Raw genomic sequence first — 14931 nt, forward strand, 5'->3', positions numbered from 1 at the left:
ACATTTCAAGGATTTCCTGGTCAGGCAACTGAAGCAATTATCTAATAGCAAGTCCCTAGCTAGCCACCCTCCTCCCTTCTCATAAAACAGAAACAAACAAAACATACTTAAAAAAAAAAAAAAGAAGTATATGTATGAACTGTGAAAAGAATTGTATCAGCCCCAATAAATTGTTAAAATTAAAAAAAAAAGAAGTATGAGTTGGCCAATACTTTCTTTTACTGTAATTAGCAGTTTATATAGCAAAAAGTGAATAATAGTTACCAGAAATACTGTATTGTACCCAGAAAATGACACAGGAGCCCATTTACACTACATGATGACCAAATGCCCTCTGTTCACACTCTAACAAAGAATACACCATGAAATAATCACTCACACCAAACTCACTTCCAGTGAGCCGGTTCAGACTCACAGTGATCCCAGGCAGCACAGACAGCCTGAGAGCTGTGGGTTGCCAAAGCTATCAATCTTCCCAGGAGCAAGAAGCCCCATCTTTCTCCTGAAGTGCGGCAGGTGATCTGCAACTGCTGACCTTCCAGTTCATAGCCCTCTGTGTCACGAGGACTCCGGAAGTTACCACTAAAGCAATGACATCGTTGCCTCAAAAGTGACCTCATACACATACTTATCTCTGTAATACTTCCGCTTTTAGCTCGTGCTTTTGTCTTTCCCCCATCCTCCATCCTGGTCTTATTTCAGATTCTGGTCACATTGTGACCTTGTAGTGTTGCATGTATGTATATATGTGTGTGGTTGGGTGGGGGGTGGGGTTCCTTCTTCAGGTGTTCCCAGTCAAATTATGGTTCCCGTCCTTTCATTTGTTAATAATAGCTAAAATTCATTGGATTACTAACTTGGGCACTTAACATATTATTTTATTAATCTTCCCAACATCACTGAGATGGGTACTACCATATTACTTTGTTTCTAAGAAACATGTTCTTAAAAATCACATTAATATATCTGGTTACAGAAATATCATCAACCAATACTACCAACATCTTAAAATGGGCTACAAACGATGATTAATTTGATATATTCTCCCCACCTCCCCTCCCACAGTGTTATTAAATTAAGAAGCCTTAGAAATCAAGAACACAGCTTCTTGCCTATTTGAAAGCTGAGCAGCTTACTTCCGGTCACAGAGCTGCAGAGCGAGCATCTGAGCTCTGGTGTAAGTGAACTCCAGAGGGCACCTGGCATCACCCAGCAGCTCAGACACAACATGGCAGGCAGTCACATGGCTTGATATCTGTCACCTGAATCCTTTCCCAAGTAGATTCTCATCGCTTTCCTTCCAGAAACTTCCTAAAATACTACATGTTGGACAGACTGGCCTATTTACAGATTCTTTTTCTAGCAACATCCCTCACAGCACCAAAGCCTGTGCCACAATTGCCTCCACACTAAGTTCATTTTTCTCTGCCCTCCTTACTTGCTCTCACAATTCTAGAAGTCTCCCTCAGGAGAATTACTTGTAGGCTGTCACTGTTTTCTAAGGTGTTGGAACCTCAAATCTAATGGTCAGTACACCTGATCCTCATTATTCACGGTACTTAATGTTCTTTAGATTCCACAGTTGCCATCACTCCTTGGGCAATTATAAGGTTGGTTAAGCTACTGAAAACCTCTGGTCATGTTTTCATCAACTGATCAATGTTTCTTCTTTTCTGTATGTTCCTGCATAATCAACAATATGATAATGTTTTCCTTTAACATTACACTCACAACCAACATCTCAAGCTTGAACCATGCTAATGTGTACCAGACATATTTTCTCCACAAGACACCTAAAAGTCTCCTTGCACTTACAATGCCTCAGCAATAAAGCACACTATTTCAGGGTCGTTTGAAAAAGCACAACACCACAACCAGCACAAACTGAAGGGGGTGGGGTGGGTAACACTAAAGAGACCAAGAGAAGGGCAGTGGTTACAATACGAAGGCTAAAATGAGAAGGCAGAATTTATTTGGGAAATATATGTCAAGCAACTCAAATTTTTCACCACTCTCCACATGACTCTACAAACAACTCTGAAAATAATGTGAAGCATTGACTTTGGGGTTACATTTTTTAAAAAATTTTTTTCAAGTAAGGGAATGTACAAATTCAGAATCTAAGGATAATGAGGATCGAATAGAATTATCATAGGTGACAAAGTGGAAAATGGGGCCATTGTTTTTTCCAAAAGAGACTCTGCCAACAGGTGGGTCTTCTTTTAAGACACTTTGCTTATCATGAACACATACAGTCAATGCAGGTCCTTCTGGGGAATCCCATGCCCCTCCGCTCGACATGTTGAATCCAGCTCAGATACAGGAATCCCCCAAAGATCAGATAAGGGAGTCATGCAAAAATCCACCGGCAAAATCAGATGTTTACTGAGAATGACCTTTCCTACAAAGAAAAACAACCAAGCACATAGGCAAGTGGTTGCAGAAACAGACGGGAAAGAGGAGTACAGCCCTGGTGGACAGACTGCTTAGCATGTGGGATCTCCACTGAGCAGAGGTGCTCACTGGTCAATGGACTGACCACAGAGTGTTCTCTGGTGGATGTAGAAGAGACTGAACACAGAACACCAAGACCAGCAACTTTCTAATTCAAATCAAAGCAGGAAGGAAGAGAATTAGCACAGGGAGGGAAAGGAAGCAGTAAAGGTTGAAGGCTCCACTTGGCTACAAGCTGTTTTGTCTTGTTTTCTAAGAAGTAGAATGGGCAAAAACAAATCCTGGTGAAACAAAGAATACGAACTTCAAAAACTCCAATCCCAACAGCAGAGAAACATGGCAAAGGGAGTAAAAGTGCATCTAAAGATGATCAAATAATGGAAATAAACACATGTAATCATATAATGCAAGAAATTAAATATAATTATAGAACTACGGGAAGACAAAGAGCTAAAAGAAAAATACACAATGTGAGGAACTGAAAGAGATTGGGACTGAACAGGACAACAAGTAAAACAAGCAGCACAGGAGAAGCAACGTACCAACATATTTAATCAGGCAGAACAAACCCCGAATGCGAGGTTAAAATTACAAATGCTGAAGAGCAACAACAGAGGCTCAAGAAAGCTGGGCACAGTTGACTGAAAGTACAGGATAACAACAAAAGGCATATATATGTAATTCCAGAAGGAGACGAAAGGAAGAATCTCTAAGTGATGACAGAAAACCAGAAAACGTCTCCAATCTAACAAAGGACAGGAATCTACAAACCCAAGAAGCCAGAACTACTCCAGGATAAGGTAAACTGGAAAAGATCTACACAAGATTCAGCATGCTTTAAACAAACAAACCACCACACCCGTAGTAAAACTGATCCATAGGGGTTTCCAAGACTGTACATCTCTATGAAGGCAGACAAACTCATGTCTCAGAAAAAAGTGGCTGGTGGGTTTGAACTACACACCACAGGGTTAGCAGCTAAACTCAACTGTTTTTAGATATGCTCTCAAAAAGTAAAGAGAAGAAAGGATCCTGAAAGTAGTGAGAGAAAAGCAGTCACACATAAAGGGTGCCCCCAAGAGCAAATGCCAATTTCTCCTCAGAAACACTGGAGGCTAGAAGGCAATGGAATGATATATTTCTAGTGCTGAAAGGAAAAAACCAAAAACAAACAAACAAAACTGTCACATAACAATATTATATTCCGTGAAATTATATCCTTCAAGAATGAGGGTGAAATTAAAACAATCCCAAACATATCCAACATATGAACTACAAAAACCACTAGTAAGAGTTCTGTAGATGAAAGGGAAAAGACGTCAAAAATGTAATTCAATGATACACATAAGGAGAAAGATCCCTAAGAAAGGGGAATGCACAGACTAAGTAGAAAGGTTAGTAATAAGGTATTTACGGTTGTCAATGCTAAATATTTTGTCTTTCCTGTCTTTTAAACTATAAAAAGGGATATAATTAGGTAGGAGCACATGAAATACAAAGATATAATTAGCGATAACAGCAACAAGAGGGGGACTGTACAAATTTTTTAAATGCTTGCATAAATTACTAAAGTTAAGGTAGCACTAACTTACCCTACAATGTTAACAATAAAACAAACAAAACCCAAACCCGCTCCAATGAGGCAATTTTGATGCACAAAGACCCTATAAACTTTATAGTGTAGAGGGTTGCCTAAGCTGTAAATCTCAATACTCTAAACCTATTCTCATTTAAATTATTTCTTCACTTTATATTCAATGACATTTTTTTCCTGGTGTCATTAAATATTTCTCTAAACAGCTGAATTGCTCTGTAATAGTCACACACTAATGCAATGTACTTACTCTCTTATTGTGGAATATTCAATTCTACCCATACACTTATTATTTTTTAATAAATCATTTTATAGAGGCTCATACAACTCATCACAATCCATACATACGTCAATTGAGTACAGCACCCTTATACATTCGTTGCCCTCGTCATTCTCAAAATTCACCTTCCACTTGGGTTCCTGGAATCATCTCATTTTCCTTTTTTCCCCACTTATTTTTATTGCAATGAACATTTTTTAACATAAATCTTTAGTCACTATGTCTTAGTTTGAATTAATTTCCTTAAAACAGATTCTGATGACTAGGTTTAAAATTTTAACTTTGGTAAGCATTGCCAAATTTCCAGATAAGTTCTGCCAATTTACACTCTCAACAGAAACACCTGAAAGTACTATTTCTAATACACCCTCACCAATGCTGAGTATTATTATTTTTAATATCTGCCTGATAGGAGAAATAGTCATACTATTATAATTGTATTATTTCTTTTTAAATTAAAAATTAAATTCTAATTTTGAAGGATATTAATTATTCAGTAAAGAGTAAATTGGTCTGCAAGCCAATTCATACTGGAAAAGTATATAAATATGGAAATTAAAAATTACCCTGTTTTCACTCAATGTTCCTCAACAACCATACTTTCCAATAAACCCCAAACCGTAACAGTGATCAAGAGCCTGGGGCACAAATATAAACAAATAACACAAACAGTGAGCAATACCAGGACACAAATATGTCAAACGCTTTGTGATAGTTAAGGTTTATTGTACCAACCCAGCAGATAAACCCATGTGGGATTAAATGACAGACAAAGAGATAAATGGCTCAGTGAGTCATTTGGGGAAAGGTGGGGTTACTTATTTTAATCATTTGGAAGTATTGCTTTTGTACCGTTTGTCTAGGTGTCGTGTAGGCAGCTCACTCAGTAGTGACCCCATGTGACAGAGTCCCACCTGCCCCGTTGGGTTTCTAGGATGTCCTTTTGACAGAAAGGAACTTTGTGGTGCAGGGATTCAGCACTTGACTGCTAGTGGCAGGATGGTTCTTGCTCTCTGATGGTCGAACCAGTTGCGTCTGCCTTAGCTAGTTCTCTACCTCAGCTGGCAAGGCTCACTTCCTGTAAGACAACCCTGAGGAGAAGCCACATGGACCTACCCCTAATGCAGCCCTGGGTGCTGGAGAAGCTGCATGGAGACCTCTTTATATCTCATAAAATATTAGTGTTTATTAATTTTGTTTCTCTAGTAGACCCAGACTAACACACCCTGCCTTTCTTATGATCTAGGGTTCTCTGAGTTAGGAGTCACTACCCTAGCTCCCCTCAGGCAAAGTTTTTAAAAAGGCCAGTTCAAATAGATGGCACCCTGGCTGATAACAACAAAGGAGGCTTTAGAAGGGCAACCAGTCTTAAATATACATCACTCTTAATCATTGAGAAGACATTTTCACACTTTTCTTAAGTGAATACTACAAGACAGAATTTTTACTAACAAAGTTTGTAGAATAAAGTGATAAGAATTTTGCTCACTTTTAAAAATAATCTCAAGGTAAAACTCAAACCAAAATCAAACTCAACAGCCACGAAGTCGATTCTGGCTCATATCGACCACCTAGTCAAAAGGAGGCTGCTAATATCCAATAACTTTTAAAAACGTGAGCGGGGACATAATAAGCTATTATTAAAATTGCCAGTTTGTCTCTGTAAGAGAAACTTCATGACACCATCAACCAGCACACACAGTGCAGGCAGTGGCTAGAGCTGTTGCACCACACAGGTATAAACAGACGGGCCATTTTCTTCCCTAAAATTACCCTTGATGAAGAGGAAACTGTTTTACAGTTAAATCTCTTTTCTTAAGGCAGATACAACCATTTTATACTAATTAACAACAAAACTTTTTTTTAAGCTTTAATATAAATCTTCAAAACTGGAAACAAAAATTCAGGCATGGAGTCATACACATGATTTCCAATGAAGAAGCCCATGTCAACAAAATGTCCTGGGGCACCTGCCAGTCAGTGGCTGGGACTGGCATTAGCCAGTAAAGGTCTCATCATTGGACAGACTACTGAAGTTTACAAGGACCTTAAGTAGCAGGTGTTTTATTATGTTATTGTACCAAACCTGTTGGGGGATGGGTAGCAAAAATGAAATTTTAACAACCAATTTAATACTTTGTTCTGAAAAGCAGTCTCCCAATTACAAGAGGTAGACACCACTGAAAAGGTCTTGAGAACACCAGTCAAAAACAGATGCACTAAAAACCCTGGAATGTTGGGAAGCTCACAAATATCACAATGGTGACACTGCTATGTCTAAGAATGACTTCTTGTAACTTGAGAAGATTTTACAGTGGTAGCAATATTCAGAGATTTTTCATGTGTTCCATTTCCAACAAAATGTAAATAAGTTAATCCGCTGTCCTCTGGAAAGGGGTGTGGGCAGCATTCTCAAGAACTTTAAAAAGTTGCTGGGTGCTTGATAAAAAGTAAATTTCCAATCCTGGCCACCCTCGCTGGCACAGCAGAGCTGCCATAGGGTGTCCAAGGCTGTTCTCCTCACCAAAGCAAATCAACAAGTATTTCCCCAAGAAGCCTCTGGGTGGTTTCAAACCACCGACCTTTCCGTTAGCAACTGAGCACTTAACTGAAGTGCTTTGTAGTTGTATGCTGTACATTTGGAATTCTACATTAGTGAACTTGGTAACTGGTTGGTTGGTAATTGGATAGGTGTACATATGTGTCAAAAGTCATCATGTTGCACATTTAAGAATCATTTGTTTTACTCTATCTAAATTAAAACGCAACATACTACTATTGGCTCAAAGGGAATGTATTCCTTTAATTTAACACAATACTACTACTGGTCCATTACATTCATTGTTCTGCTATGAAAATGCACAAAAGATTCCTCAACCAGTTGGTATGGGATGTAAAAATCTGAGGTCTAATCCCAGAACATAAAACATGAGATGACACTGAGGTATATGCCCTACATTTGTTTTTCTCCTGTCTAGCCAGGAGCAATGAGCGCGTATGCTTGTGAAAGACGGACCATGAATAAGGAAGAGTCTATGTATTTGAATTGTGGTGGTGGTGAAGAACATTGAAAAGTACCATGGAATAACAAAAGGGCAAACAAATCTGTCTTGGAAGAAGCAAGGCCAGAGTGTCCCTTAAAGGCAAGAATGGCGAGATATCATGTTATATGTTTTAGACATAATGTCAGGAGGAGAGACCAGTCCCTGGAGAAGGACATCATCATTGGTAAAGTAGAGAGGCAACAAAAAAGCAGGGAGATCCTAGACAAGATGGATTGACACACTGGCTTCATGGAGGGGCTAAAACATAAGAACACTTGTGAGGCGGCACAAGACAGGGCACAGTGTTTCCTTCTGTTGTACCCAGGGTCCCTCGGGAGTCAAACTGCCTTGACACTACCGAACAGCTGCAGCAGCAGCCAGTAGACCCAGGAGTGCAGGAACATGGCTTTCGTGCAGTTCAGAGTGCTTTTCCCTCAAATAGTGGTCAAAATAGTTTAAATGGCAATGAGACTTTTCCAATGAGTTAAATGATTAAAGAACTACCCTTGCTAAGGTAAAATATTAAGCTTTGCGTTTTTCATCTTCTTCCCAACTATCACTTTACATTTAAAAACTGTTGAAGAATTCCATATGCATCTGCCCTACCCAGGTGACAGGTGTATTTCTGCTTCATCCTGGTGAATTATGTGCTTATCTACTCATTATTGGGAGAACTTAAGACGTGCATGAAGAAGAATTCACTTATCCATAGTTATGGAAAATCAGACCAAACGCAGAGTAATTTTAATAAAAGACAAAAGGAACACTTAAAAGTATTATTATAAATTCTTTCTTTGTCAGAAAATGAGACATGGACCTGGGGGATGAAAAGTGACAAGGGTTCAAGATACCAGGTTAATCAGGCCAGCAAGGACAGCTTACATGGCTGGGAAGAAAAGCACAGGGTGCTCGTGGCAGCTGGAACACACACACGGGGAAAAAAGGCAGTTTCAAGACAGCGATATAGTTTGCATCATTCAAGTGAGATGCAAATACCAACAGAACATCTACTAAACGAAGAAAAAAGCATTGCCCAGGAGCACAGGGACACAAGAAATAAAGCATGTGCAGGTAATGTCAATGACACTGAAAAACTAAATGTCAAAAGGGAGAAGAAAGAGGGGCTTAATGGTGTAGAAAATGTCTCATTGGACAATAGGCTTACACGGCCATTACTATCATTGCTGTCCACAAGTTCTAGGCCAGGAGAAAGGTAAAATGGCAAAAGTGAGACAGTGTCACGGACTGAACTGTGCTTTCCCCAAATAAATTTTTTGTAAGTCCTAATTTATATGCCTGGGGTTATACATCCATTTGGGAATGGGTTGTCTTTGTGATGTTAATTGGCCACCATTTAGCAGGTTAGGCGAGGAAACAGAGGGAATCCCAAACAAACAACATACAACCCCCTCCAGCCCCCCACTGGCATCCAGTCAATTCTAACTCACTGGGACCGACAGGGCGGAGTGTTGCTGTTGCCTTTACAGAAGCAGAAGCCCTCACCTTTCCCCTGAGGAGCAGCCCAACCTGTAACCCACGACAGCACTGGGGCTCCTCAGCCAAAAGGGAGATGGGGTCAAACAGGTAGGTCTGTGGATCTCCAAGGAAACGGAAGCTAAAGGGACAAGGAACTTACTTCTGAGCTGCCGGAAAGAGTCTTCCCCTAGCGCTTCCCTTGCATTTGGACTTTCAGTCTCTCAAATTTTAAAAAACTATATGTATTTGCTAAAGTCATCTACTTGTGGCATTTCTGTTACAGCAGTATTAGATAACTAAGACATTATTTACAAGGGAGACTAAAAAAAGATTAGCTAATGCTGCTTAAAAAAACCAAGTACCTTTTGGAATTTGGTTCCTTGGTTTGGGCCGTGGTTTCATGGGACACCCCAGTTAATTGGACTAATCATGTACTCAGTGCTTCTACTCTACCTCTTACTACTAGCCGTCCAAGGCACAACCTGGAATTCATCCAGCATCTAAGGCATAGCCTGGAGTAACAGAGGAAGATGGACAGTTAAGAATAAACTGAAAATATGGAATGTGAGGCTGATTGTGGCCAAGAAAAACTCTTCTGTGCCATGAGACCAGGAGAACTGGACGGTGTCCAATTAGTTATACAGAACATTTTGATTAAATCTTCCAGAGAAAAATTCTGGTCAAATGAGGGAAAATGCAGAATAGCACTTCAAATTCTCATGGACTACAAATTTTCTGGAGCCAAAAGGATTACATGAATCTCTGAAACTACTGCCCAGAGGTAATCTTTGCATCTTAAACCAAAAATATTCCCTAAAGTCTTCTTAAACAATTGTTAGCTGAACTAGTAAAAGAAAGTTTTGCCTTGAGCATTATACTTTTACGAATTGTCTACGTGAGATCAAATTAGTAACAGAAACTTGAATGCAAAAGAGCACCTAGGAATCTTACAGGACAGTGAATTTAGGTTAACAGGGAGGGGAACAACTCCGAAAAGGAGGCTGAGTGATTGTACAACTCAAAAAGGTAATCAACATCAGTGAATTGTACATGTGGATGTGGAAAATGTTGAACTGGTGTTACTTCTCAACAACAACAAAATAAAATGTTAGGGTAAGTAAATAACATCATTTGTGTTTCAATAGAGCACCCAGGAGAAACATTAAGCTACAGCCTCAGCAACCCTGTGTAGGGTCAGTAAGAGTCAGACGTGACTTTACAGCAGTGGGGTTTTATTTTACTTTTTTTTTTAATATGTCAACAGTGTCCTTCACCTTTCCAAATTCCAAATGCTTTATACACTCATAATAATCTACTAGGAAAATCTCATAGAGGAGGTCAAGAGAGATGTCACAGCAACTTTGGCTGAGATGGAAATAAAAATAAAGCCCAAATTTGCCCTTTGCTCAGTATTTAGCCATCCAGCAACAAAATACAAAAATGAATAAAGTTATGAAAAGAAAACTCTCCATGTAATCAACTTGAGCAATTATAACTCACAGCAGAAAAAAGGAGAAAATGTAGGGTCCTTTCTCTATCTGCCTGGACAGGCTTCATTTAAAAATATCTCTAGGTCACCAGAGATGCTATCATCGCCTCCCAGACCCTGTAATCATCTATCTCTTCCTGATGACCCCCTCCCTCACTGTTATAAACTCCTTTGTAATTAATCTTGCCATGAAAGTAATGCACATGCTTCTACAAGAACAGGGGTAACAGCAGTGGTCAGAGGGAAAGGGACCTGCCTTTCAAGTGACTCAGACCACTGACCTCTGACATTCTCTAAGTCTACACCTGCACAAGAACCTAATCATATATAATCTATTAAGAAAATTAACTGAACTGCTATTTCTAGTGAACTCTCCACTAATATCTCATGAAAGGGAACTACTGCCAAGCATTTGAATTTTTTTACTCCGAAATAGTTTTCTTTAAAAAAAATCTAATTATCTTCTGTGTATCCTCATATCAAGGAGATTCAATGCTACAGGGATGGCCCTGTGATTTCCTGAAATGTCCTTCCAATCATGCATCTTATCAACAGTCTTAAATGCAAAAGTATTGTTGATTCTTATTGAACTGGGTTTCTTATCACCTTGAGATTGCTTGTCCTACCGTTGGTATAAGCCCAATCCTACGCCCATACTGAATTTCTACAGCTGCCTACTTTCTTAAAAATAGCACGTGGCCCTGATCTTGCTGAATGCCATTACCATGTGTATTCACCAGCCTTTCTGAACAGTCAGTCCTGAATTTGACGCAGTTTTCTACTGAGCCGTCCCACCCCACTAGATGCCAGCCACATACTTGTTTTACAGCATTAAGAAAAACTTATTATGAATTGAGTGAAGGTTTATCACTCAAATACTCTGTGTGCCACCAACTAAAACTAGTGAACATATCAAAAAACACTGGGCTCAGACCCACCTGACAAAATCTGATTGAGAGTACACTCTCCCCCTGCCCCAAGTTGAGGACAAGTACTACGTTGAGGACTGAGGCATGATCAACTGTTTTAAGACAACTCTGATGCGCTTTCATGCCTCAGTCTACCTTCTTAGTTATCGGATCTGACACCTATCATCTGCATGTTTCTTCTAAAGCACCACAAGAAAAAACAAAGGAAAGGCTGTAGAGTCGGGCAGAATGGAACCTTGTACACAATAACCTAAGATGAGGTGAGGCTGCAGCAGCATCTCCTTTCTCAAAAACCCAGACTCGACACTCCGCTGACTACATTAACCTGGGCTTTCCAGCTCCTCCACACAAATCACTGACATGTTCAATGCTTGGCACGCAGACTCACAGCCAGGAAGCCCATTTTCCAGAATGCTAGCTGATTTCCCCTCCTACCAGGTGAACTAAATGTTTTTTAAAAATTCAGCTGTTTTAGATCCCAAACCTATCTATGACTTAAAATTATGACTGTTTTACTTGTTGTAATTACAAATTACCATTTAAGCCAAAGAAATAGTTCTATGAAAAATATGTTGCTTACTTTCAATAAATTAAGAGACGTTGCTACCAAGAAACCAAGAAACAACACCATCAAAATCAAGAGACAATTCCCTCAGATTGCTTCCCAAATGTCTTTAAATTCTCACTCCACTTATCGAAGTTGGGAATTAATTAATTAGTTAATTAGCAAGCATTTACTTAAACATTTATTGCTAGTCACCAGCAGGATTACATGAGTTACCCATTTTGCACCAGTATGACTAACTCACTGCTATTTTTGTCCCATTTTACACATGGGGAAACTTTGGAAGACAGAAGCTAAATACCATGTCTAAGTTCACACTCTTTTGAGAAATGGAATCAGGATTTCAGCTCAAAAAAACTGGTCCCAGAGGCCATATTGCTTTTTGCTAAACGGAACCAAACCCAAAACTGTTCCCTTGAGTTGATGCTGACTCATAGAACTGCTACATAGGGTTTCCCAGGCCCAGGTAACACAGTGGTTTAGGCACAGAATGTAACTACAAGGTTGGCAGTTCGAAACCAGCAGTCACTCCAAGGGAGAGAAATGAAGGTGAAAACTCCCTTAAAGATTTAGTCTTGGCCTGTGTGATCTCAAGGTGTGGAAGGGATCAGGTATCGAGCATCAAAGAACAAAAAATCTTATCATTGTAAATGGGGGGGAGTAAGGAGTGGAGAACCAAAGCCCATCTGTAGGCAACTGGACATCCCTTACAGAAGAGTCACGGGGAGGAGATGAGCCAGTCAGGGTGAAGTATAGCAATGACAAAACATACAACTTACTTCTAGTTCTTTAATGCTTCCTCCTACCCCGCCCCCTCCTACCCAGCCACTATCATGATCCCAATTCGACCTTACAAATCTGCCTAGACCAGAGGATGGACACTGGTACAGATTAGGAACTGGAAACACAGGGAATTCAGGACAGATGAACGCCTCAGGACCAGTGAGTGGTGATACCAGGAGGGTGGAGGGAAGGTGGGTAGGGAGGGGAAGCAATCACAAGGATCTACATATAACCCCCTCCCTGGGGGACAGACATTGAACAGTGTAAGACATGACAAAATAATAATAATTTATAAATTATCAAGACTTCATAAGGAAGGAGGTGGGGAGGGAGAGGAAAAAATGAGGAGCTCAAGTAGAAGGAAAATGAAAATGTTTTGAGAATGATGAAGGCAACAAATGTACAAATGTGCTTGACACAGTGGATAGACGGATGGATGGATGGACGAACGGATGGATGGACGGACAGACGGACGGACGGATGGTGGTGGTAAGCGCTGTATGTGCAGATTTAGTCTTGGAAACTCATGGGGGCAGTTCTACTCTGCCCTAGAGTCAATATGGGAGGGAAGTGACTCAACGGCATTGAGTTTTTGCTGTCTGGTAATCCTTGTAAAAGCAGACGGTCATGTCTTTCTCCCACGGAGTCGCTCATGGGTTAGCAGCTGTGTAATCCCCCAGCAGAGCTCTGTCAACTCTGCCAAGCCATCCTAAGTCATGTATTATTTGTGTGGTTTACAGAGAAAAATTTCACGGCTCTCAAATCAGGCAAAAAACATGCAAAGAAACAGTTCTAGGCCTAATCAAGAAATACAAACCAATGTATATTTATGTTTGAAATTTGACTATAGCACCAAAGTTCTTTATTAGGATTCCATTCTCTAACGCATTTTCCCCCCTCCCAATACTCATTGCTCTCACCAATCGAAAACTTATATATTTCCCACGTTCTGGAGCAAGTCCCAAACCACAATGCTAGAACAAAGGTTTTCACGTTAATTATTTACATTACTGGCATACTATCTTCTAAAGTGTTTACAGGATAAAATGTAGTACCCTGAGATTCCACTTGTGATTATTCAGCACTACAAGTACAAGCAATTTCAGGAACATACATACATAAGACCAAACTGTCAACTGTAGTAAAAACTTTAATTCCAGAGAGGCTGGAGTCTCACCACGCCACTCCCTGTGGTTCACGGACACAGGCTGCCAGCCGAGCTCAGCCGGACAACTCTGGCCACGTGGCAGAGTCACAACCAGCCTGGGTCCCGACAGCAGAAGGCCATCTGTCAACTGCCAATGTCTGCGTCACAGTAGAGACAATTCAGAGTGACAAACTGCACGGCATGCACACATAGGCACATGTGCACACATGTACACACGCACAGGCACACAAATTTAATACAAGCCAAAAGCCTAAAATAAACTCTAGTTCTTCAAAAAAAACTTTAATTAAAAAATATATATCCAAGAAAAAACTATAAATAAAATTAAGATTAAAATATAATTAAATCTTATAGGAGGATGGGGAAATAGATCTATGTGTCTATATTTATAGGTCAAGTATTAAGGTGGCGGAAGGACCTTGGGCCTCTACTCAAACACTCCCTCAATGCATGAATACCTTCTTTTATTAAATTGGAACTCTATGATGCTCACTCTCCCGACACAACGGCTGGAGCCAAAGTGGGTGAACAAGTAAATGTGGTGAAGAAAGCTGATGGTGCCCGGCTATCAAAAGAGATAGTGACTGGGGTCTTAAAGGCTTGAAGATAAACAAGCAGCCATCTAGCTCAGAAGCAACAAAGTCCACATGGAAGAACACACCAGCCTGTGTGATCGAGTGGTCCCAAAGGGATCAGTTACCAGGCATCAAAGAACAAAAAAATCATATCATTGACTGCACAACTCCATGATAGGATCGCTGAAGACAAATGGGTGCATAAGCAAATGTGGTGAAGAAAGCTGATGGTGCCCGGCTATCAAAAGAGATAGTGTCTGGGGTCTTAAAGGCTTGAAGGTGAACAAGCGGCCATCTAGCTCAGAAGCAAATAAGCCCACATGGAAGAAGCACACCGGCCAGTGCGATCACGAGGTGCCCAAGGGACCAGATATAAGGCATCATGCAAAAAAAAAAAAAAAAGATATAAGTGTGTGTATGTATGTGTATATATGTGTACATGTATATATGTATGTGTATATATGTATATATATCATATTAAATAAAGGGGGAAGTGCAGAGTGGAGACCCAAGGCCCAAGTGTCGGCCAATGGAGATCCCCTCATAGAGGGGTTTAGGAGAGGAGATGGGTTAA

The 14931-nt window shown here is 40.2% G+C and overlaps 1 protein-coding gene across 2 annotated transcripts in view; it reads right to left on the reverse strand.

Annotated features, from left to right (window-relative positions):
• The window catches only part of ZFAND3 (zinc finger AN1-type containing 3), a 329882-nt gene that overhangs the window by 228536 nt on the left and 86415 nt on the right, over nt 1–14931 (reverse strand). The window lies entirely within an intron of this gene.

This window comes from Tenrec ecaudatus, chromosome 7 (assembly GCF_050624435.1).
Source record: "Tenrec ecaudatus isolate mTenEca1 chromosome 7, mTenEca1.hap1, whole genome shotgun sequence".
In the NCBI taxonomy this organism is placed as follows: Eukaryota; Metazoa; Chordata; class Mammalia; order Afrosoricida; family Tenrecidae; genus Tenrec; species Tenrec ecaudatus.